Raw genomic sequence first — 24,949 nt, forward strand, 5'->3', positions numbered from 1 at the left:
CAAGCTCATAGGCTTAATATTACATATTTTGAAGGAAATAATGGAACTGATGTTGAGGAATAGTGGATAAAGCAACCATGAATGGTATCTACACAAAAGTACAAGAGAAATTTCACTCAGTAAGCTTTGTCATCTTCCGATCTATCATGTGCCTGATATCTTTACAGACACAGGGACTAAAGAGACATTAAAACCAGGGGTGAAACTAGGCTTTATTTCACCTGGGTCAAAGACCCAGTTTCACATCCTGTATGCACATTTATGTACACACACACAGGCTGGGAGCCTTCACACAGGGCAAAAAAACCCAGCTAATTGAAGTCAACTGAAGGCCCTCATTATTGCCATAGTTTGCAGGGTCAGTGCTCCCCACACAAGCACAGAGATATGATATAAGCCACTGGTGAGCTATAATGTGAAGGGCCTTGATCTATTGGAGACAGAGCACCACTGCTTAATCCACACAAAGGGAAGAGGAGATGCAGACTGCAGTTTGCAACAATTTTAATAATATGAAATTACAATTCCTTTGGTTGTACAGTCAAACCTTGGTTCTCAAACGGCTGTTTTCAAACGTTTTGGCTCCTAAACACCAAAAACCCAGAAGTAAATGGTCCGGTTTCCGAACGTTTTTCAGAACCCGGACATTCGACACTGCTTCTGCTTGAGTACAAGAAGCTCTTGCAACCAATCGGAAGCCGCGCCTCGGTTGTCAAAAGTTTCAGAAGTTGAACTTTCTTCTGAAATGGATTACATTCGACAAACGAGGTTTGACTGTAACCAGTGATATTTTTCTAGAAAAAGAGGTGCTAGAGCTCACCATGAACACCTCCCTTGTTATCTTATAATGGCAATAGCGCCCGCCTGAGAGATGCTACCCACTCCTGTGAGTTTTGGCTGAAAAGAAACCCTGGTTGTCACCTAATCAAAGGAGATATAAATAAGAGTTGGGGCGATAACACAACACTATTTAACACCTGATCCCACTGTGAATGGTTCACTTTGAGATCCATTGTTATCTGCAATATGTTGCAGATATTATCATGGAGAAGCCAAACAATGTTTACAGATTTATCTGGGCAGCCAATTTTCAGAAGGATAGTCCACAGGGCATTATGATTTACAGTGTCAAATTGTAAATCTGGTCAATTAATGCTATATACAGGGGTTGGTTTTGCTCTCTGCATTTTTCTTGAAGCTGTCAAGGAGTATAAATCATGTCCACTGTCCCCCTAGAACATCAAAAACCATTCAGAAAGGGTAGCCTCAGATATTGTTAGGAGACAGTTTGCTAAGATCCTTGCAAGAATTTTGCAGGTCACAGCTAATAAAGAATTGCCTTGATAGTTTCCGCAATCCGTTATATCACCTTTTTAAAAGAGATTGATAATTTTGGTATCCCTAAAGTCTGCTGGGATCGCCCCTCTCTCCCAGATTTTTTTCAATGAGTTTGTGAAGCTGTTGGTTAAGTTCAATTCCACCCACTTTGAAGACTTCGGCAGGTATCCCATCAGGTCTGCTGGCTCTGTTGTTTTTCATTTGGTTAATAGCTGTACACTATCCCAGATTTGGAGATACCGCAAGCTCATCTCTAATTTGTTTTTGCAGAATTTGTGAGGACCTCAGCAGCTACGAGGGAGTTGCAGTAAGGAAATGCTAGTAATGTTATTTCCAGCACAATGCAATAGCTTCTTTATCTTTTAGAAGTGTGGTACTGTCTGTTGAAGGTAGGGGGGTATGCCATGATTTATTGGCCCAGAGATGGTCTTTGTGGCTTTAAAGAAACTCTGTGCACACTGAATATCAGCTAAGTGCTGGATCTCTTGAGGGTTTTTTTTTATCCAGCAGGTGTTCTTTAGCTCTAGGGTTCTTCTTTAAACCTTACCCTTAGTGTTGGCATAGGGTTTTTTTCTTAGTGGCACAGTTTCTATTTCTTTGCCAGATCTGAAAGGCCTTCATTTTCTTGTCAATAATCTGTTCAATCTCACTGTCATTCTGATCAAACAAGTCCTGGTGTTTCTTGGTTTGGTATCCAATAGTGCCCCCATTCTCATATCCCACATACCCCCACAGCCTCGGAAAGAGCTGTGGCTGAAATGTACCTAAACTTACAACTAACACACCTCATGGCAAATGGGGACAGGAAATTATGTTAAGGACCAGGGTTAATGCTTTGGACTCAGTAATCAGAAACTCTGATTTTTACTCCATCTTAACATTATCGTTCTGGTTTTAAATTGATTATAAAGAATAGACTATGGTGGCAAATATATTACAGAATATTGACATCAACTGGTGATATTGGCTTCTGCATCTCAACACCATCTGTCAGATTGACTTAGAGCAGGGGAAAGAACCTGTGGCCCTCCAGGTGATGCTGGATTCAAACTCCCATCAGGCCCAGCAAGCATGGCCAATGGTCTGGAACGACAGCAGTGGCAGTCAAACATCTGAAAGACCACGAATTTTCCACCACTGTTTTAAAAGGTATTTTCACTTCAGTTTTCAAAGGCCCATGTTTGCATTTCTAGGGAGTCACCCAAGTATTCAGAAATGACTACTTTGTTTTTTGGGTGGCTCCATTTCTTTTACAAACTGATAAGCAGTCAACCAACCAAAATTGCTGTTTCAAGCAATGACAGACCAACCCAAGTTTGCAGCAGAAGCTAAGCTTTCTGTGTTTTACTTTTATGTATCAAGGCGTTTTCTTTTACATATCCAGGTGCAGAAAGAATTCCATCTGGGGGGAGTATTGGTAACATAGGAAGCTTTATGAGTCGGACCATCAGTCCATATAAGTTAGTTTTGTTTGACTGGTAGCAGCTCTTAGGGGTTTCAGACAGCAGTGACCCAACATTGATTTTAACCCACTCTGCATAAAAACACATTTAACAAGTTAAAACATTTTATTGCTTTGACAGCAACGTGTTCTTCGCAGAAGTTAACCACTTGATATTTTAAGTAATCATTTATGATTCAAATTGTTTCTATACGACACTCTGAAGACAGCAACAGAAAGGCACTGAAGCACAAATAGAATTGCAACTAGATAAAAAACCTACTCTACCTGTTTAACTAGATTTCTTTGTGTCACTAGTCTTCTGTGACACTACCAAAAAAGAAAACTACATTATAAACCAATAGAGCCAACTGGTAAGTCCTACCAGAGATGGGTCCCATTCCTCCAAATTATAAAACTCAAGCACAAAACAAGGAACTTGTTTCTGCCAGGACCACTGCTAAAATTGAATAAGTAATAAAAATAAAATATATATAAAGTGTTCTACTACCTCCTTGTGTAAAAATACATTACCTTCAACAGCCTCTTTCTATAGCTCTAAGAAGCCTGAGTAAGAGTTCCACTCTTCTACTACCGTGTACAAGCAAAAATTGGCTCAGGACTCCAATACCTTACAGAACACCTCTCCCTATATGAACCCTGAGATCATCTTCTGAGGCCCTTCTTCATGTGCTCCTCCACAAGAGGCCTGGAGGGTGGCAACACAAGAATGGGATTTCTCTTCAGTGGTTCCCCATTTGTGGAAAGCTCTCCACAGATAGGTTCGGCTGATGCCTTCACTATATGCCTTTAGAGTTCAGATGAAAACGTTTCCCTTCAAGCAAGCCTTTGGCTGATTAACACCCAACACCCTTTAAAACATGTTGTGGAAGGGAGGAATTATTGGTTTGTTTTTGTTCTTTTTTATTATGGATTTTGTGTATTTAATATTTTTATGTTGTGAACCACCCTGAGATCTATGGATGAAGGGTGGTATACAAAGTTAATAAATAAGTAAAATAAAAGTAATTATATTCACAGTATTGAATCACAGAACCAGGAAAATGTTTTATCATCTCTCCCCGCCCGCCTCCCTGAGTTCCTCTGATCAGCACACCAAATTTTGACTAGTGAAGTGAAGCCTTATCTTTCACATTGATGAAACCCTGTCACCATCTCTGGAAGGAGGTAAGCACACTTAGGAATCCCATAGTCCATATGATAAACAGGGGTAAGTGTTCATTGCTGGGTGGAAGGCCAAGTAACCCCAAAAGTGCCTTAGAGTCCTACCTGCCAGTCCCAACTTAGGGAATTACTCTTAACCCCTTCTCAGGTTCCATCCCAAGTTCTGGGCAGCCCTTAAGCAACACACATTTTGGGGACCCCCCCTCCCACCTGCTCACCCACTAGCCAGCACAATCCTCAAAGCTATGCCATCAAGAGAGAGAAAGCAAACTAGTAGGCACAGGTTACATGCACTCTCTAAGGCAGGCATGGACAAACTTGGCCCTCCAGCTGTTGGACCAAGTGTGGCCATGCCTGCTCTAAGGGAAACATTGGGGGGGGGGGGGGACAAGGCCTATACAGAACTGCCCAGAAGACAGTAGGGCATTTGTGTTGATCTATACCATCACAGTCCCTAGCAGAAAAGCACAAGTAGGCAGAGACTAAACAAGAATCAACTGCCTCACCATTTTAGTTACCTGTGTCCTCATTCTTGGTGGTTCAACAACAGAGATTGTGCAGAGGGCCTAGAGTAATGCTAAAAGGCAACTGAGTAGGGACAGTAGCAGGTTCTGCTCACTCAGATGTCTCTCAGACAGGCTGAATGATCCCTAGGGAAAAAGCAGGTAGAAGCATGTAGCAGAAGCTCCTCTCACATTTCTGTGCATTCCTTTCAGGTAGTGCAGAAAGGACTAAGCGCAGGGGAAGCACGGAAAGCAAAAGAAGGGAAGAAATAACTACTCTTGCCCGATTGCTTCCATCCCCAACTAGTAGCACAGCAAGTAAGATGGAATGCTGCTCCAGATCACTCACTGGTTCTTACTGTTTGGGTGACAGAGCAGTGGCAAACGGGCACAGGAAGGGCCACCCAGAGCTAGTAAATGGAAATGACCATCACCTCTACTCAGATGCCTACCAGCACTGCCTTTAATGGGCTAAACACCACTCACTTTCACATCTCCGCTTTGCTTTCTAAGGTCAGCTATTAAGAGAAAGCAAGAGGGGAAACGAATCTTTCAGGCCTCCACATTACAGAGCATAAGCAAATGAGCAGAAGAAGCTGCTGCTCTTGCAATGCCCAGCTCTACCTTCTTGCAATTCAAGCCCACCACTTCTTCCCACTATGGCAAGAGAGAGAAAAGACCCACTCAAATGCCAAGCGGGCACTTCCCGGTGCTCTTTCCTGCAGCCGCCGCAGGAGGAGAGGGTGCTGCCCTTTGCATGACCCATAGCAGAGAGAACTGGTCAGGCCCGGCGGGTGGGGGGAGTGGGGCACGCCTCCTCCACCCCCGAGTCTGAGGTGCCAGTCTGCCCCACAGGGCTGCTGCCCCCCTGTCGCCGGCTCCGCCCCTGCGGCCGCTGACAGGCTGGAAACCCAACCCCGGAGCTTCATTGTTCCCGGCACTTCCTTCGCCCAGGGGTCAGGCGCCCCACCAGAAGGCGAGGCAAAGGAAGGACGAAACCCACCCGCGGCAGGAACGTGGGGTGCCAGAGAGAAACCCGCCCCGCGCGCCCCCGGAACTGTCTGCAGCTGCGCGGAGGCGGGTGAGGCACCTACGAGGGACCCGCCCCCCAACCTCCCAAAACAAACGAGCCCAAGGAAAAGGAGGAGGAGGAGCAACACCCCCACGTCCTCCTTGCTTCCTCCCTCTCGCCCTTTTGAAAGCGCCCCCCCCCACCTCAGGCCTAGGCACCCCCTCACGACCCCGGCTCCAGTCCCCTCGCCTCAGGCCCCTGCCACCCGCTGGCCGGAGCACCAGCCCCACCCGAAGAACAGGCGGCCCGGCCCCGCGCGCGCACCCGCCGCCGCCACTGCTGCTATTCTTATCCCCCCTATTCTTATTCTCCTTCTTCTCCTCATCCCCATCATCTTCCACCTACCTGACAAGCGGAGCCCCTCCACCACAATACGCCCGTCGCCGGCCCCGCCTGGCTCACGTGACGGCGCGCCCGGGCCAATCCCGCGCCCGCTTTGCCCACCCCGCGGGCAGCCAATCGGAGACCGGTGACCCAGCTGCCGCCGGCCAGCCAACCCCGACGCTCTCGCACGCGATCCGAAATGGGCCTAGAGCCGCGCCAGCCAATCGGAGAGAGGCGAGGAAAGAGCCGCCACTCAAACCCCGCCCTCGCGCCGAGACGGCTGAAGACGTGAGGCGTCGGGGAGGGGAAAGCGTCGACTTCCTCTCAGGGAGGGAGCAGAGCTGGGATCGAGTCCCCTGCCGGGAAGAGGCCGGCGGCGAGTCCTGGGATGCCCGTCGCTTTTCCTGCGGACGAGCTCGGTCTCGATACGCGCCGCCGGCAGCTGGGTCCGCCCTTAGTTTCGCTTGGGCCGCTTGCTTGCTTGGGAAGAATCCCAGCTGGAGACTGATATTATTATTATTATTATTATTATTATTATTATTATTATTATCATCATCATCATCCACTACAAGGCTGCCGAAGTGCAGAGTAAGCCCGATCGGTTCTCGTGTACACGAGCGTAGGCACCATCGCGCTGCTCTTCCCGTGTTCACGTGCAGCCCGTTCCGACGAGCGTGTTTGCACTCAGTTCAGTGCGGGCACTCCCGGGTCAGCGCGCACAGGCTGGCCTCCTGGGGTTGCCCTTGAGGAAGAGTTGTGTCACCTAACCGGTATCATTCAAGCATTGGATTCTCTGTTTGAACAGTGATCAGCAATAAAAACAACACCTTTACCTTGTGGGTTGTGTTGTGTCATAGGCGTTTTCTGTGGACTAGAAATCCTTGCGCTTCCTGTAAAAGGTGTTCACTCATCCTGCTTAAGGGTATACTTGATTCTGCATATGCACACACATACAGGATTAAGCTCCATTGAACTCAGTGGGACTTGCTTCTGAACTCACATCCGAGGGGCTTCAAAGCTAGCGTTCAAGTTACAGATATGAGTGAACTATAATAAAAAGTTTCATGGCAAAGCCGGAACAACCAAATTGCTATTATATCCCTGGAGCATTTTAACATATCCTTCTGAGTAAGGTAAAATGCCCCAATGATTAGCATAGAATAAAGTTTTTGAAAGGGCTTAATTTAAAAAATAACTACTGTATTAAGAGGGCCTTCTAAAGATGAGACTGTTAGAGGATCTCTCATTACAAAGTGGCTAAGAGAACTGTGCCTGATCCTGGGAGAGATGAAAAAAACACAGGAGACAGCCCTTTTCACTCAAACTGGAATGGGTAGAACATGTCTCTGTTTTTTAAAGGGTATGTGTATCACTTCCCACATTATACTTTCAAGCATTTTAATACACTGGTCACTGTAAATGTCCTTCCACTTGTGGATCTGTATATTGTTTATTTTACTTCCCTTCATACCTGGCAACATAAAATAGAATAAACTCATTAAGTTGAAATATGGTGCACATGTAGCCTTAAGGCACACTTATTATCCATATCCCATGATGTGCCTAATGGTTTGTGCATAGCATAGGACTTGAGCCATAGCAGATGAATCAGTATGGGCAACTATATGGTTAAAGATGCCTTTTAAATCTTTTATCAATGCAGTTCAGGGAAGCAAAGTTGGCCATCAATGAGGCAGACTGAGACAGCTGACTCGGAAGCAGAAGCCAAGGGGCACCTCTATAGGAATAGTCCCTACCCTTGGTAAAAGCTAGATTGGTAAAGAAAAAGTGTTGTATATTCATTGTGTATGCAATATAACACTGTGACACCAGATGGCGTGGTGGAGTCCTGTCTTTCCGTACCGGATTTCCCTGTATGAGTTTACAAGGCATTTAACTGAATCACTTCTTTGGCATGTCTAGATCCAGCCAGGATCTCACAGGGCAACACCTTCCTGTTTCTCTCCAGGAGCTCTCACCAACGGAGCTGGGGTGTATAAATGATAACTTGTCCACATGGTGTTAGAGGGGTTGTGGACAAATTAGTACATTCTTTCCTATGTGGTGCTTTGTCCCGTAGTGCAAACTTTTTGGCTCAGGATTTTTCAGACAAAAATTGTTGATCAAATTGCCTACCCAGATCTGGGCTTTGCTTTCATTTGCATCTTTCCCGACTCCATGCATAGACTCAATACAACTTCTTTCCTTGAAGCTGCAAGATTGGAGATAGCTCAATGTTGGCAATATGCCTTTCCATTTACAAAGCAAAGCTGACTGCTAAGAATAGGGTGTATTGCCTTGGCTGAAAAACTAACTCAGCATCATGGTGTCTTACGGGGTAAAACTAAGATAGATAAATTTTATATCGTATGGCAAATGTTCTTATGAAATGTTAAAGGTAAAGGTAAAGGTACCCCTGCCCGTACGGGCCAGTCGTGTCCGACTCTAGGGTTGTGCGCCCATCTCACTTAAGAGGCTGGGGGCCAGCGCTGTCCGGAGACACTTCCGGGTCACGTGGCCAGCGTGACGAAGCTGCTCTGGCGAGCCAGCACCAGCGCAGCACACGGAAACGCAGTTTACCTTCCCGCTATAAAGCGGTACCTATTTATCTACTTGCACTTAGGAGTGCTTTCGAACTGCTAGGTGGGCAGGAGCTGGGACCGAAAGACGGGAGCTCACCCCGCCGCGGGGATTCGAACCGCCGACCATACAATTGGCAAGTCCTAGGCACTGAGGTTTTACCCACAGCCCCACCTGCGTCCCTCTATGAAATGTTACTGGTCAAAAAAGTTTGTCCTCCAGATCCTTTCAAATCTTTCTGGCCAGACCTACCTAAGCATTTGTCTGTTCCTAGAATAGCAGCCAGGAGAAGTGAAAAGCCTTTACCAGAATGTGCATCTAATGCCCTTTGATTATATATGTAGTAGCTTTTGTATATGTGGGACAGTTTCATTGTAGTTGGTTACATGTTGCTCTTATGCATGCAACTGCTTGTAATTGTTAAGCAGAAAATTTGTGAAATAGAGAGTAATTCTAAAAAATGAGCTATTTTTACAATGGTCAGGGTAGGGCAGGCATGTCCAAAGCTGGTCAATTTAATCCGGCCCCTGTGGCTGTATATGTCTTGGGGTAAAATCCTAAAAAAAGCTCAGCAACTTCAATCCTACAAAAAACTCAACAACTTTGGTCAACCCTCACACATGTTCACTTCATCAAATTTGGCCCTCTTTGGAAAAAGTTTGGGCACCCCTGGGCTAGGGCAACATTCTAGCAAAGAGCAAGCAAAATGATTTTACTACTACTACTACTACTAATTGCAATTATACAGTGCCTTTCTGCCAAGGCACTCAAAGCATATGTGTGTTGGAAATACTGGGCTGTGGAAGTTCCCATTGTCCCTTTATATATCTATTTCAAATTTCCAGTAGCAGGCCAGGATATTCATCTTGGTTCCATAAATTCTTAATACAGTTGTTATATAGTACTAAATCCTGTGGAGCTTGGCAATGGGTTTTAATAGTGCTGCCAAAAATGGTTCACTATGTAAAAAGCGTGTTGTGCAAGTTAAAATAACTGTACATGTCTTTACAGGACCAGCCTTATAATTGCTTTAGCTATCCTGTTTCAAGCTGTGAACATTTTATTAACACTAGCAGTTGGTGCTCCCCAAATCTTATCCACCCACTCAAAACCATTCTCTCCCAGGTTGCTTCCATCCGCGTGTCTTTTAGGGAGGCATTAATTTTTCATAATGTGTAGTTAAAACCGTGGTTCTAAGCAGCACATTATAATACTATATATTCTCTGACAGTGCTTATCCCCATGATAAGGATTATTCTATAATGTTTACTCAGGACCTTTATCTTCAGCAAAGGTCCTCTACAATCAGAAGCTTCCTCCTGATTTCTCCTCAATATGGCATTTGTGATGAAGTGCTCCTGATCACCATGGAAAGGTTTAATTACTGGCTTCCCCACCTTTTATTTTATTTTTGTTTTATTGCAAAATAGTCTTGAAGAGAAACTCTGCATTTGGCACATAATGGTAGTCTACCATCTGCAGAACTTCACCTCATCTCTCATAATGGCCGTATAAGAGTTATCTTAATAATGACTTTAAGGGGGGGGGGCATTTTCAGGATTAGGACCAAGTGTAGCAGAATGGTGTAGAGTTTTAGGTGAACTTGCATACCTAGACCAGAGGATATCATGGTTGTGGTGATTATATGACAAAATTCCAGAGATTAGTAGCATACCCAAGGAAGAATATCTTCCAAGATAACTAAACTGATCTGATGTCTCCAATCTTTTGTGTGTCACTTTCATAATAAGTATAAATGTTTCTAATATCCCTTGAGCTACTGCGAATAAATATATGTGACAATAGGAGCGTGGAAACCTGTCACAAATGAGAAATCATTATAATCAGGGGCCTCAGGCAGAGAGAAACATTACATAGAAAGTTGTTGATTACACAGATTCACTGCATCTGTTATTGCTTTTGAATCTTGGGAAGTCTAGTGCTATATTCTGGGCTAGTGTAATGAGTTTAAAAATGAATGTTACAGCACCGCCACTTGCATATAAGATTTTGATATTGTCTAACGCGCAGCAGGCAAAAGGTAAAATTGGGATCTCCTGATTGCAGACGATTTGCAGTAGAAGATGATTTGCAGTAGAACTGCTAAATGTTTAACTAACAAAAACAAAAAGTGAGACTCACAACTAAGCAAAAAAAATTTAAATGTGTCAGGACTGACAATGTGCTCATACACAGGCTGAATTAGGAATAGTACATCAAACAGTAATGTATTTGGCTGTACACACACACTACCTTTAAAGCACATTTGAAGCACATTCTTTTCTCAAAGAATTCTGGGCACCATAGTTATTCCTCACAGCGACATAATTCCCAGCAGCCCTTAACATAATACAGGGCCCATTGTTGAATATAACAAGTTTAATAAATGTGTTTTTCTTTATTGATGTTTGTAGCTTATTTTGCCATAAGGTTTCCATCGCAACAAAAATCTGTTTTGATTTCGTCTTCCTTCTTCCCACCGCCTTTTCTTCTGGAAACTTTTTTTACTTATCAACAATCTTTCCCTCTTGTGACAAACAGCTTGCTCTCCCTTACTCCCAGTCGCAGTCAGCCATGATCCAGAGATGTTCATTTGTTCCCTTCCCACTATCAGCATTCGAGTCAGAAAGCTGCAAAGGCTTGTGTAGTGATCCACAAACCTGCAAATGCTGTTTATCCAGATAGCAAAACGCAGGCAATGAATGAGCACACCGTGGACAAAAATGGCGGTACTATTCCATCATCACCTCTTCATTTATTCATTAAAAGGGTTATATGCTGTTTTCCATATAATTATCAAGGTGACATCCAACTATAAATTCAACCATATAAACAATTACGCATTTGACTAGGACTTGAAGCCATTGGTTAAATGTCTATCACTGAGGTGTTTTTTCATTAAGAACAGTAAACAACAACAACAACAGCAGACTCTTGCAATCTGGAAGTGTCATCAACTACTCAAATTGCCCAAATAAAATGAGCATTTTTTGAGATGGATGATACTGCAATCAGTCTTGAAGCATCACTTCGACATTTTAAGTTAGAATAACAGGGCTGCTGCACAAGAATATAATATAAAATAATTACATTTATAATATAAATATGCCTTTTTCGTCTCGGCACAATCAATGAATCAAGGTTGGTTTTCTTTTTACTCATCTCCATATTACTTCAAAATTGTTTTGTAATTGTGAATCCTTTCTGCCCTTGACGACTTTTCTCCCTTTTCTCTCCCTCTTTCCACTTCATTGTCTTCAATTCCCAAACTCAAGTTGCCATAGCTGCTGCATGGAATTAATCCTCTTGCTAAAAAAACTTAAGTTCTCGTGGGGGGGGGCAGTTCGCTGCTTTACATTGCATTATTGGAAAGAGCAGCTTGCTATGAGAACAGTATCAACTTTTGAAGAAAATTACATGCCTGGAAGGGGAGTATAAATCTAAGAGGCAGAGAGTACCTCATTATCACTCCTCCAAGATGGTGAAAAGCAAACCTCAAGTCATTGCAAATCCCAGCATAAAATAATCTCTGGGATATACTAAAGAATGCTATTTTAAATGTGGCAGCAATGTGCAGAAGTTATTAGGAAGCAGGGGAGCATTGCAGGCACAGATTCTTGTGAGAAGTAGGACAATATATTAAGACACCCCCCCCCCCCAAATCCCAGAGTTTCAAGCAGAAATTACAATCATTGGAGTGTTCAGTCAAGGGATAGCAACTTCTCCCTGCTACCTCCCCCACCATCGCAGTGCTTTTCCTAATCCATGTATGAAAATGTTCATTTCTGATGTGATATATCACAGACATTAGCAATTGGCAATTCTGGCTCAAATCCACTGGCAGCAAGCCACACGAAATGCATCCAGCCATGATAAATAGCAGGCTGCAAAGGGGTGAGCGGCAAGTACCTGAGAGACAAACAAATCGTTAGTGGTCGATCCTCCAGACAGATGCCACCAGAATTGGATGAGAGCTCCTTCTTGCAGGGAAAGTGTTATGTACTGAAGTTCTCACCCTGGGCCAGCAGGGGGATACTGTAGATAGTTCAGGTCCACATATGCAAATAAGGGATTGAAAGTGACGTTCAGTGATTGGATAGTTACAGAAAATGGTTACTGTTGCGTTCTACTGGAGCTCTATATAAGCAGGCTGGCTGAACCCTTCAGTTCAGTTCTGTTCTGGCCTGTGAATAAACAAGAGCTGTTTGAAGAATCGCTGTGTCGTCTGATATGTTCACCCACAACTTAACAGAAAGTGTGTGCAAGACTGTGTGTTTGAATGTGGTAGGCAGCAAGGAAAGGCTATCAGGCTATGGAAAAGGCTACCAGGCAGCTATGGAGAAGAGGGGGAAATGATCAATTTTCTGTCACATCCAAGGGCACTTCCAGGTTACCGCTGTTTCAAACTGAAATTCGATCACATATTGGCAAATTGTGGTTGTGCAGTTACAGTTGATTGAGAGTTTCCCCTGAGAGATCAGACTTTGAAATAAGGAAAAGGACAGAAAAATCACCGAAAGTGTTGTTAATGCTTGCTTGATGCAATGCCGTCTAACAGCCCCGCAAACAAATCGGGATGAATGCTCACTAAATAGCCAACATCACCTAACCTTCCTGCAAACAAGTGAGGATGGATGTTCAATGAACAGGTTGTCTGGAGGTGCCCCAAGTCTAAAACATTTCAGTTCCACTGTTTGCTCTACATGCAGCAAGGACGCCAGAGATAGTATACAGTGGTACCTCGGGTTACATACGCTTCAGGTTACATACGCTTCAGGTTACAGACTCCGTTAACCCAGAAATAGTGCATCAGGTTAAGAATTTTGCTTCAGGATGAGAACAGAAATCGTGCTCCGGCGGTGCGGCAGCAGCAGGAGGCCCCATTAGCTAAAGTGGTACCTCAGGTTAAGAACAGTTTCAGGTTAAGTACGGACCTCCGGAACGAATTAAGTACTTAACCCAAGGTATCACTGTATTTGCATCAACACAAAAACACAGGCAGTTCATTTTTTAAAATGCACCAAGCATCCCGCCACCCCATGATAGTATCAGAAAGTTTTGGCTGCATGCTAACAGCAAATCAATACAGTACCATCAGAGGCTAATAAGAGCCTGGGGGGAAATGTAAGCTTGTCACTTTTAGTTGGTGCCTAAAAGGTGTCAGTGAAGGCACCAGGGAGACCACACCAGGGAAAGCATTCTGCAGATGGTGGGCCACAACTGAAAAGGCCCTTTTTGTGACATCATCTGCCAAGCCTCCAGGGGCCTGGTAAAGGATGTCAGATGAAGATCTAGTGGTCCAGGGAGCTTCACATTAGGAGAAATGTACCAGAAAATATTGCGGTCTTGAGATGTAAAGAGCTTTATGGGTCTTTTCATTGAGCTCAGAAGAATGCCGATTTATTATGTTTTAATGCATTATACTATTTATTTCATTCAATGTCTTCACTGTTTTTAATGAATATTTATAGTTTTTTCACCTTTTCTAAACTGACTCCTTTATAGTGAGATTTTGACTCTTTAGCCATGTGCTCCCTAGAGAAAATTAATACAGAGGTAATAAAGAACTCGGGACGTGGGTGGCGCTGTGGTCTTAGCCCAGGACTTGCCAATAGGAAGGTTGGCAGTTCATATCCGTGCGGCGGGGTGAACTCCCGTTGTTTGGTCCCAGCTCTTGCCAACCTAGCAGTTCAAAAGCATTTCAAAGTGCAAGTAGATAAATAGGTACTGCTTTGGTGGGAAGGTAAATGGCATTTCCATGCGCTGCTCTGGTTTCACCAGAAGCGGCTTAGTCATGCTGGCCACATGACCCGGAAAAACTGTCTGCGAGCAAACGCCGGCTCCCTTGGCCAGTAAAGCGAGATGAGCACCGCAACCCCAGAGTCATTCGCGACTGGACTTAACTGTCAGGGGTCCTTTACCTTTACCTTTAATAAAGAACTCATTGTTCAGCTGGCATGCCCAACACCTGGCAGACCACAATATGCTAACATGACAAAATGTTAATTGCTTATAGCTGTAGGGCTGGGGACCTGTGACCTTCTTACAAAGTGAGGCTACAACATTTCCAGGAGGAGCTTCAAAGAAATTAATGGAAACATCCACGATTTCCTCTTAAACAGAGAGATCTGTAGCTCTGCCCCAAGCATCTGCATAATTCAGCACCTGTGACTCAATTGTGTCATAATAAATGCATAATTTGAATTAATATTTTTTTTTAAGTTGATAAACTTTTTCACTTTTACACTGGCTAGTGGATAGAAGAGGGGACATTCCAGAAGGAGACCGAATTGACACGGAACACCGCTGGGTGGTGCCAAATTTATGATGTTTATTCTTGCCATCTCTGTGGCACTGTCTTTCCTTATGCAACAGGGTGCACTGAACATTTTTCTTCCACATTCATTTTGAATTTCTTATGTATCTAGTTTATTACCCAGCCTCATACTTCCACAGAGCCAGCTGTCTGAAAATGGCACTACAGGGAATCCAACATAATTTTGGTGGAGGCTGCAAAGTCACATTCATCTACAAATTCACTTGATGGCTTATGAGGGAAATAGGCGTCGTCATATGCAGAAAGAAAGCCTTCATTTCTTTCATCTTGAAACTTGTCGTGGGCTTGGTTCTTCATTTAGTTTATTGGTGTTGGGCCTTACAGTGTGCAAATGGCAAAGTACTGTCATGGGCACAAACTAGTTCTCTATAATTCCTACCAGACAACTTAGATTTTACGACATTTCTTTGAGACTGGTATTTTTAATTACTTTGAAGCTGCTGAGAGGCACTAGTGGCCATAGAGAGCTCCAAATGAAATCTTGCATTGAGAAGTAATTAGCACAACAGATGCATTGTACAACTGTAGCCTCAGAAATACTACAGGTTTCATTGGCAGTGAGTCTGTAAAAAGTTTACAGTGCTCAGCAGTCCACATTACTGAAAAATTGAAATAATCACCTCTTGAGCATTTCCTCTTCTGCTTTAATAGGTAAGAATTGCTTTATTTTTAAACATAAATAGTGTACATAATAGGATTTTGCTGGGGTGAAAAAGGTAGAAGATAAAACGTAATTAAATCTGTCCTTTATGCTTGTAGAACGAATATACTATATCCCTGTTTGGCATTAAAACTTTACTTATCTTCAGACTCATAGCAAATAAAGGACTTGCTGACAAATCAAAGTTAGGCAGCACTAGTTATGTATTCTACATTGTTTTAATAACAGAAAAGTTCATAATATTTAAAATTTTGTCCAAAAGGTTTAGAAGTACATTGTAAAAGGCAAATTTGCTCTTTTAGTCTAATCTGCAGGAGTACCTAAATTAAGAGTGAGAATTAGACTACAGTTGCCTTGGCAATGATGACTTAATAATAACAATAAAAGGTCAATGCATTCCTATGGATGATTTCTTAGGGAGAAAGACCTAGTGTATCTGATAGGCTTACCCCCTGGAAATGCTGCAATCCTAGGCACACGCACTTCCTATTGAACATAGTGAAATGTACTTCTGAGTAAATATGCCTAGAACTATGCATGGACATCCATGGGGGAAGGAAAGGAAGGGAAAGTTCTGGTGCCTGGGCAGAAGTCTGTTCTATTTGTGCAAGGACTCACAACTAGGGAAGCCAGCAGCACATATAACCAGCAGCAGAAACCTCCAGTAGCTCACCAAACAAAGCAGGAGATTGGGAAATATAAATGGGAAAACCAGCCTCACTCAACTTTTGCATGGCTGTCAAACAATAACGGTGGCAGAGGGAAAAGAGAGGGGCATCCCAAAACTGAAACCCTAATAATAATAATAATAATAATAATAATAATAATAATAATAATAATTTATTTATACCCCACACATCTGGCTGCATTTCCGTAGCCACTCTGGAACTCTCCCAACAGAATATTAAAAACACGGTAAAAAATCAAACATAAACTTACCTAAACAGGGCTGCCTTTGGATGTTGTTTATTTCCTTGACATCTGATGGGAAGGCGTTCCACAGGGCGGGCGCCACCACCGAGAAGGCCCTCTGCCTGGTTCCCTGCAACCTCACTTCTCGCACTGAGGGTACCACTAGAAGGCCCTTGGAGCTGGACCTCAGTGTCTGGGCAGAATGATGGGGGTGGAGACACTCCTTCAGGTATACTGGGCCATGGTTGCTTAGGGCTTTAAAGGACAGCACCAACACTTTGAATTGAGCTTGGAAACATACTGGGAGCCAATGTAGGTCTTTCAGGACTGGTGTTATATGGTCTTGGCGGCCATACTCCAAACATCAAACAGTATGTCCACTTGGGCACAGGGACAGAAAGCAGTCAGGTTGGAATTGTGGGTCAGGTGTTTTCTTCCGGTCCCCCAGCCACATCTCAGAACCTGGGGTCATCACCAAAACATCAAAGCCCATCTTGTTTATGGTGTTATCCTGTGGGTAGAGGTGAAGGCCCTAACATCTCCAGATACGGATGGGTGAGATCCCTGCCAGAAAGACTGGAGAGCCACTGACAGCCAGTGTAGGCGGTACTGAGATAGATGTGGCAATGGTCTGACTAATTATATGGCAGCTTCCTATTTTCCTATGTGTTTCTCTCCTATTTCTTTCTCATCCCTCTGCTGCCTCAGTCCTCTAGATCTGTCATAAAAGGTAGTCAAGTTTCCCTCGTCTTTGTTTGCTGTGACTGGGGGAACGGGATATTGCTCTGTACAGTTCTACATTTTCCTGTGCAATTGCTTTCAGAGTTCTGTGCAGTTGCACAGTTCTCCATGGGTGGTTTGGGTTTTTTTTAAGTAATAACATGCAAAATGACAACTCTCAAGAGTGTCAAAACTGCTGCCACAGAATGGGATTTAAAAACATTATCGAAGGCTGCTGGGAGGCTTGCTTGCTTGAAATAATCTACTCCTGGGTAAATACAGGTTTTGCTTACATTTTCGCAGTTGTTTTAAAATCGCTTATAGTGTATATAAAAGCAATTGAAGCCCTGCGAACTGCCACAGTGATTTGCAGAAAACACTTCCAGGCAAGTCCAGATTCTCTCTTCTCCCCACTCACACAGGAGTTCTTTCTCCTAACTTCTCTGATTGCTTTTCCTTTATCTTCTCATATTTTATTTTGCAATGGTTGCACTTGAGGAAAAGCAAAATTCTGACCTGCTGCTGCATAAGCCTGTTAAAGCAGACACTAAAAATATGATACCGCAGCTGAAATGCGGGAGGAATTGAAAGGGAGTAGGGAGAGGTGGGAAGCATTGATGAGACTCATCAACAGGCCATTATCATTTATTTCCTCACCCCCAAACCCCTTGTTCACACACTTGGCTTGGCATTGGCTTTTGTGTGCTTTTGACAGGAGGAAAGCTGCTGATTACACCATCCCACGCAGCCTGAGAGAACTAGGCAGGAGTCCCAAAGGGGGAATGTGGATGCTAGGCAGGAGTCATGTGACTGGGGCATCTTTGGCTGTGTGGGTCTGGCTCAGCTCCCTCCCAAAGCCATTTAACTCAACAAGCCCATTACAGCCAAACAGCGAAGTGTCAAGATGACCCTGAGCTAACCTTAAGGGACTGCCAAGGATATTAACATAATCATAATGATTAAAATGGGTACTGTTCTTCCTTATAAATTTCAACAACAGCATCCTTTTCAGAATAAGGAACCAGCCCACATATTTGTTTTGGTTGCTGCTCCTGAAACACTGATTGGGTTTGCTTATTTTATCCCTTCTTTTCCTCTAAGGAGCTCAGAGAAGCAAACGTGTTTCTTCCTATTGTAATGACTCACACTTGTGTGCATGAAAGGTTGATCTGAGCTCAAGTTACTACTACAGCAGTACCTCAGTTTTCGAACATCTCAGAAGTTGAACGTTTTGGTTTTTGAACTCTGAAAACCTGGAAGTAACTGCTTCTGCTTTTGAACGCTTTTCAGAAGTCGAACGTGCCACTCAGCTTCCGTATTGAGTTTTCCAGAAGTAAATGCTTCGGTTTTCGAACGTTTTGGAAGTCGAACGGTCTTCTGGAAAGGATTATGTTCGAAAACTGAGGTACCACTGTGCTTGGAGAAAATCTTTGGATAGTTGCTCACGGACACATTGGAAGTTCACCACTTTCGCCACCACACAGGAGGCCCAATTATGCACCCATGAATGTACATCTTACCCACACAGTGAACCTTGCACTATTTGCTTTCTCCTGCCATGTTTCACTGTTCAGAGGTCTCCAGGAAACTAGTAGTCTGCTTGAGCTCCACAGTATCACAGAGTGCAAAATTGGGACAATTTCCTGCCATGCCTCATCATTCCAAGGTGAGACAAGGCCTCAGTAGAATGTCCAGTACTGACTAATGGGAAAAAATCCCCCCTTCCTGGATTCAGGAATCCATTGGCTTCTGTAAGCCTCTGGGGGTGAGCCATCTTAAGAAGTCCTGCACCTCTGCAATCCCCCACATGACCTGACCTGCACCTCCATAAAATAGCTTGCTGCCCTCAGGTGTGGTGCCATCCTGTGACCTGTGTTGAAATATGATTCCACCGCCTGCCCGGTTGGCTTTTGTGCATGGAAATGAGAGAAGACACCATATTGTGCTTTGCCTCAGGCAACAAAAGGTCATAGCTTAGCCTGGCTCCTAGAACTAATGCAAGTTCAGGTTGAAGGTGACACCTCAGGAAGAGAAATCTGCATGTAAAGTTACCATGTGAGGTAAAGGTAAATGTAAAGGGACCCCTGACCATTAGGTCCAGTCATGACCGACTTTGGGGTTGCGGCGGTCTTCTTGCTTTATTGGCCGAGGGAGCTGGCATACAGCTTCAGGGTCATGTGGCCAGCATGACTAAGCAGCTTCTGGTGAACCAGAGCAACGCACGGAAACGCTGTTTACCTTCCCGCCAGAGCGGTACCTATTTATCTACTTGCACTTTGACGTGCTTTTGAACTGCTAGGTTGGCAGGAGCAGGGACCGAGCAACGGGAGCTCACCCCGTCACGGGGATTCGAACCACTGACCTTCTGATCGGCAAGTCCTAGGCTCTGTGGTTTAACCCACAGTGCAACCTGCATCCCACCATGTGAGGTACCTTTGCGATAAAAGAAAGTCACTTGTGGCTGTTTTGTCTTCTAGAGCTCTCTCCCCCGCCCCTCACTTTTTCCTTTCAACAAGGAGGGAATTGTTTACTTCATTACATAGTCTTAACAGAGATGGATATTTGCTATTTTGTGAATTAAAAGTAATGCTAATTAAATTGATCTTCCTGCCATGCTGTTCTTTGACCATCTTGTCAGCCCTCCACTCTTTTGTGTTGTATGCGAGAGAGGCAAAAATAAAGAATATTGGAAAAAAAACATTTCCAGAAAACCAGCAGGTCAGAAGCATTCTCATACTAAGTCATTGATTTTTTAAAAAAACAAAGGTTTAGTTGACACACAAGCCTGGCTTGCGAGTTCTAGAGATTCAGAGAGGGATGAAACCTATGGCCTTCCAGATATTGTCGTACTCCAGTTCCCATCCTCCCCAGCCAGGGAAGGTGGGACTTGGAGTACAACAACATATGGAGGGCCACACATTCCCCAACACTGTTCTAGGTGCAGGAGGCCCTGGAGCAAGTCGTGAGCTTGCAATAATCCCCACCCTCAGGTCACACAAATTGACCACACTGAAAAACAGGTGGCATGTGTTCTATGCTCTTGTCACATGCAGAACTGAATTTCTCTCCCCTCTGCATGCTTCTTTGGCAATTGTTGAATAATAGGATCATGTGGTAGAGAGCACACTAACAACACTAATGTGAAAATAGTTGATTGTTGTTAAGCCAACCAGGCTTAACGCACCCCCCCTTAAATATATGCTTAGTGACATACAGATAGATCACAAAATGTACTTTTGATACAGTTTCATTTCATTCATTCCATAGTTAGAAGGTTTCAAACCACACATTGCATAATCATCTTTGCCAATTAATTACTTCAAATGTCAACTAAAGATCAAGGCATTAAAATGCATCTAGCACAGGTTTTTTAGTGTGATTAGTGAGAATGACTCTTCTCGGCGCTTTTTTTCTGGGGTACTCAAGGATACACAGTACTGGTAGAAACTTTCCCCCAAAAAAGTTAGGCACTGACCATAACAACTTCATGGTGAGTACTGGCACCATTTTTCCTTAAAAAACAAGAAAGAAAGCACTGACTCTTCTGGAAATAACCAATGGAGGATTATGTTTCATTTATCAGAAGAGGTTTTAGGGCAGCGCAACCAGTTCAGCCACACTGGGTGCTGTGCTGCAGAGGGTGCCAGAACCATGCTGTAGAACAGAGTGCAAAAGGCTGGGGGAACCACCAAATTTTAGTGCCACACTGAAATTTGAGAGCCCAAAGTCCACCACAGCGTGCATCGTGTACAGATTTCCCACGAATTTCTTTTGTAATTTTACTTTTTTTTTTATGAAGGTGTCTGAAGTTTGGTCATTTGGTTACAATATGAACCTCTTTGCTATATTGCCGCAGTATGATGCTGTTCAGCCTTCAATGAATGAGGCATACAGACATAGACAATTACAAGATTTGTAAACATTTCATTCAGTTAAGTTTCCGCTTTTCACAGCATCTCCATCCTGTGAGTCTCCCTGCTGATGTGTGAGGACATTTAACTTATAAATGAACTATAATCCTATGTCACCTGGGAATACACCCCACTGAACTCAATGAGACTCACTTCTGAGCTGTGGCATATAGGATTGCACTGTTAGAAACACACACACAAACATTTCCCAGAAATAATGACCTCGGGGTCAGCCATTTCCTGGCAGATTTTGACCATCTGAAATGGCTGCATTTGTCTTGGATGTTGATCCCAGTGTTAGCTGCCAGGAAATTCTTTTCCAATTGGTCATTATGTCTTAGTAAACTAGAAAACAGTACGAAGAAATGAGACTCAATCTGGAACTACTAAACTATCATGTATTTCTGCTGCAAAGTTGTTCTGTTTATACACTCCTGGGAAAGGATTCTCTTGTGCACTAATGCGAGCACTTGGGCAGCCAGCCTGTTATAAACACCAGATCCATTAGCTGTTTTTTGGTCACATCATTAGGATTGGCACAAATTCGGAGTCTAACTTACACCAGCTGGCCTGCCTGTGGTCTCTAAGGAACCATATGCCAGCTGAGAATTAGTGGAGCAAGGCTAGCATATCAGCTACAGTAGGAAAGTATAAATAATGGCAGGTCATTTGAATGACAGTATTCTAGATTTATATATCCTACATATACAAAGCCATTAACCAAAGTGGCCATCGTCTTTCATATTTGTTAAATGATCCAAACACGTGCGTGCATCATCTCAGGCATTCTGCACTCACCTGGCCAAACAAAGACAAAGTGATCTTCACCTGTGTGCAGAATCTTCTCATCTTCTCAATGACGAATTTACTTTTCTTGTAGAGAGTGAATGTGTCTGGTCATTGCTGATAAAATCATTACCATCCTCATTACACCCGCCTCAGCAATTTCAGTCTTGTATCAATCATTTGCTATGTTAGTATTTTTAATGTTTGTCATTTTATTATGTTTTTATATGTGCTGGAAGCCACCCAGAGTGGCTGGGGAAACCCCACTAGATGGGTATAAATAACATCATCATCATCATCATCATCATCATCATTATTAGTGAAATAGAAGTCAATAGAACAAGGGAGGGATGGAAGTTGCATCTACAGATACCTTAGCTAATATGAATAGTCATTGTAGCAGAAAATAACTATTCCTACTCTTTCAGGAGTAGTGAGACTTTTGACATCGTGAAAAAGAAAATCTCCAAAATGATGGCCTAGGGTATTTGCAAGCTGTTGGTTGATTTAAAGGGCAATCCTATGTATGTCTACTCAAAAACGAGTCCTACTAGGTTCAATGGGGTTTACTCTCAGGTATGTAGCTGACTGATAACATGCTAATGTTGGTCTTCTTGCTTCTCAATATGCTGCTCTTTGGAATCCATGGGACATAAGCTCCTTCAAATCTCTTTAAAATCAATGAGACTTACTAGATCATGACAGTTTTTTCCCACTGATCTAACTGTAATTGCCATGCAACCCGTTATATCCAACCCCTAAAACTGCAAGCGAGCCCCACCTGGCCAGCTAGAGAGTTGAGTTGTGGGTCCTTGCTTGCCTCAGCCTCCTAGAGTGTCCTTTCTGCTGCTTTCCTATGCTTCAGAGCCCGCCGTGTTCATGGAGACAGGGGCCCCTCTGGCTCTGGTGATGGGTCTGGCTGCTCTGGTTCCTGTGCACTAACCACACCCCCTGTCACCCTGTGAATACTTCCTTCCCTATCCCCTGCTGGCCCTGGTGTGTTCCAGTCCCAGCCCTCCTCCCCATTATCCTGTCAGTTTGTGACAACAAAGTTCATTTTGATCTGTTATGTCTCTTCCTCGTTCCCTCTGCACCTCTGTGTTCTCTCACTCTCTGCTCAGCAGAAGGCAGAAATCGACACTTTGCACTGGAAATAAATAGTACAGAGATAATCAAGATGGTAATATTAGCATAAATCTGCTTCATTTTGAGTTTCCCTGGGTCTGCTCATTAACTAGCTGATGTGTTTGGGGTGCCTCTGTATGAACATGCAGGCAGGCAATGGGTACTGTGAATTTAGCATGCCACACAGTCTAGAACACCTTTGTTTTGGGCTTCAGCAATGGCACTGGATGTTGTAGAGGCATTGAATATCTGAAACTAGAGTATTCCACATGCCAGGCTAGGGTGTCCAATTCCTTGGGCAGCGTTATATATGCATCAATGCCACCTTGTGGCCAATGGTAACATCACTTCTTAAAAATCAGTGTTGAAAAAGGCTTCAAGATTTACAGTAATAGCTTTTTTTGCTTTTCGATTTCCATGTTGTTGCTGTCATCTGTCCATCTCAACAGACGATGTTATGCCTGTCTTCTGCATGCACCAGTGTACATGTGGGGACTCTCTGAGATTTTTGTTAGTTAGTTTGTTTAGTCATTTAGTTGTGTCCGACTCTTCGTGACCCCATGGACCAGAGCACATTAGGCACTCCTGTCTTCCACTGCCTCCTGCAGTTTGGTCAAACTCATGTTAGTAGGTTTGAGAACACTGTCCAACCATCTCGTCCTCTGTCATCCCCTTCTCCTTGTGCCCTCCATCTTTCCCAACATCAGGGTCTTTTCCAGGGAGTCTTCTCTTCTCATGAGGTGGCCAAAGTATTGGAGCCTCAGCTTCAGGATCTGTCCTTCCAGTGAGCACTCAGGGCTGATTTCCTTAAGAATGGATAGGTTTGATGTTCTTGCAGTCCATGGGACTCTCAAGAGTCTCCTCCAGCACCAGAATTCAAAAGCATCAATTCTTGGGCTTCTTTATGGTCCAGCTCTCACTCCCATACATCACTACTGGGAAAACCATAGCTTTAACTATATGCAACTTTGTTGGCAAGGTGATGTCTCTGCTTTTTAAGATGCTGTCTAGGTTTGTCATTGCTTTTCTCCCAAGAAGCAGGCGTCTTTTAATTTCGTGACTGCTGTCACCATCTGCAGTGATCATGGAACCTAAGAAAGTAAAATCTCTCACTGCCTCCATTTGTTCCCCTTGGGAATGCATAATTGGGCACAAGTGAAGCCATTCGCTCTCTCCATGTATTCTTATAACATTGAAACTGGGTTTCTCTCTATGGACGAAAGGGTAACAGACAAACAAACACACTAGTTTCACCCAGGCTGCACATTTTATTTACAAGCCAACAACAAAATAAATCAGTTGTCACCTTTCTCCTTACCTTTCTCCTTTTTTGCAGGGTGAAACATCATAGGAATAATGTGAAATACTGCCTATGATGTGTCCATGCATACAATTTGACAAGGTGGGGGGGGCCTCTTTCGGACTTGATAAATGTTTGTGGAGGTTTGGCATCTGCAAGCCAGCTGCCCCCTCTCCAGATGTTCATATCATATCCAAACAGAGCTATGATCCCTATAGATTTAGTTCAGCCAACTGTCATCCTGATTCCATCAAGGCAGAACTAAAAATAAACATCATCGGTTGTCTTTGTTTTTGTTTTTTGTTAAAAAAGACCCCTTTCTGGGAAATGGCTTGACATGGCTGAGGCACGTACAGAAATAAAATGAAGCATTTCAACACATTAGGAGTACATAGTCTATATTCCACCATATGGTACTCTGCTTATGTGACTCATTGCTCACCCATACCTCTCTTGATACATGCACATATAGCAATGCTCCTGACTCTAGCAGAAAAGTTCAAGGAAAAAATGGCTGCAACCAGCACTTTTTTGAAACCCTCAACCCCTCTGCCACCAACATGTTCAGACCACCTTATCTCAGCATAGTAAGCTGCAATGTATGTTGGCTCTTTGCCCATGGGGCAATTCCTCTCTCCTCCTTTTGCATCTTAATCAAATGTGAAAGCAAGCCATAGTTTCCCATTGTGTTTAAACCAGGAAACTATGAGCAGAATTAAATGTTGCATTCTTTTTAATCGGTTTGTCAATGCAA

At 43.6% G+C, this 24,949-nt stretch overlaps 1 protein-coding gene across 6 annotated transcripts in view; it reads right to left on the reverse strand.

Annotated features, from left to right (window-relative positions):
* FER (FER tyrosine kinase) overlaps window positions 1–6,535 on the reverse strand; it is a 155,139-nt gene extending 148,604 nt beyond the window's left edge. For 2 of the 6 annotated variants that reach the window (XR_014556076.1, XM_083702300.1), the window contains exon 1: window positions 5,885–6,028. The gene's annotated coding sequence lies outside the window, so the exon portion shown is untranslated. Of the gene's footprint in view, window positions 1–4,470; window positions 5,636–5,884 lie in introns of those variants that run through there. The other 4 variants (XR_014556077.1, XM_083702297.1, XM_083702298.1 and 1 more) reach the window with 4 other exon arrangements.
* Window positions 6,536–24,949: the final 18,414 nt, after the last annotated feature.

This window comes from Podarcis gaigeae (genome assembly GCF_964106915.1).
Source record: "Podarcis gaigeae genome assembly, chromosome: 11".
Lineage (NCBI taxonomy): Eukaryota > Metazoa > Chordata > Lepidosauria > Squamata > Lacertidae > Podarcis > Podarcis gaigeae.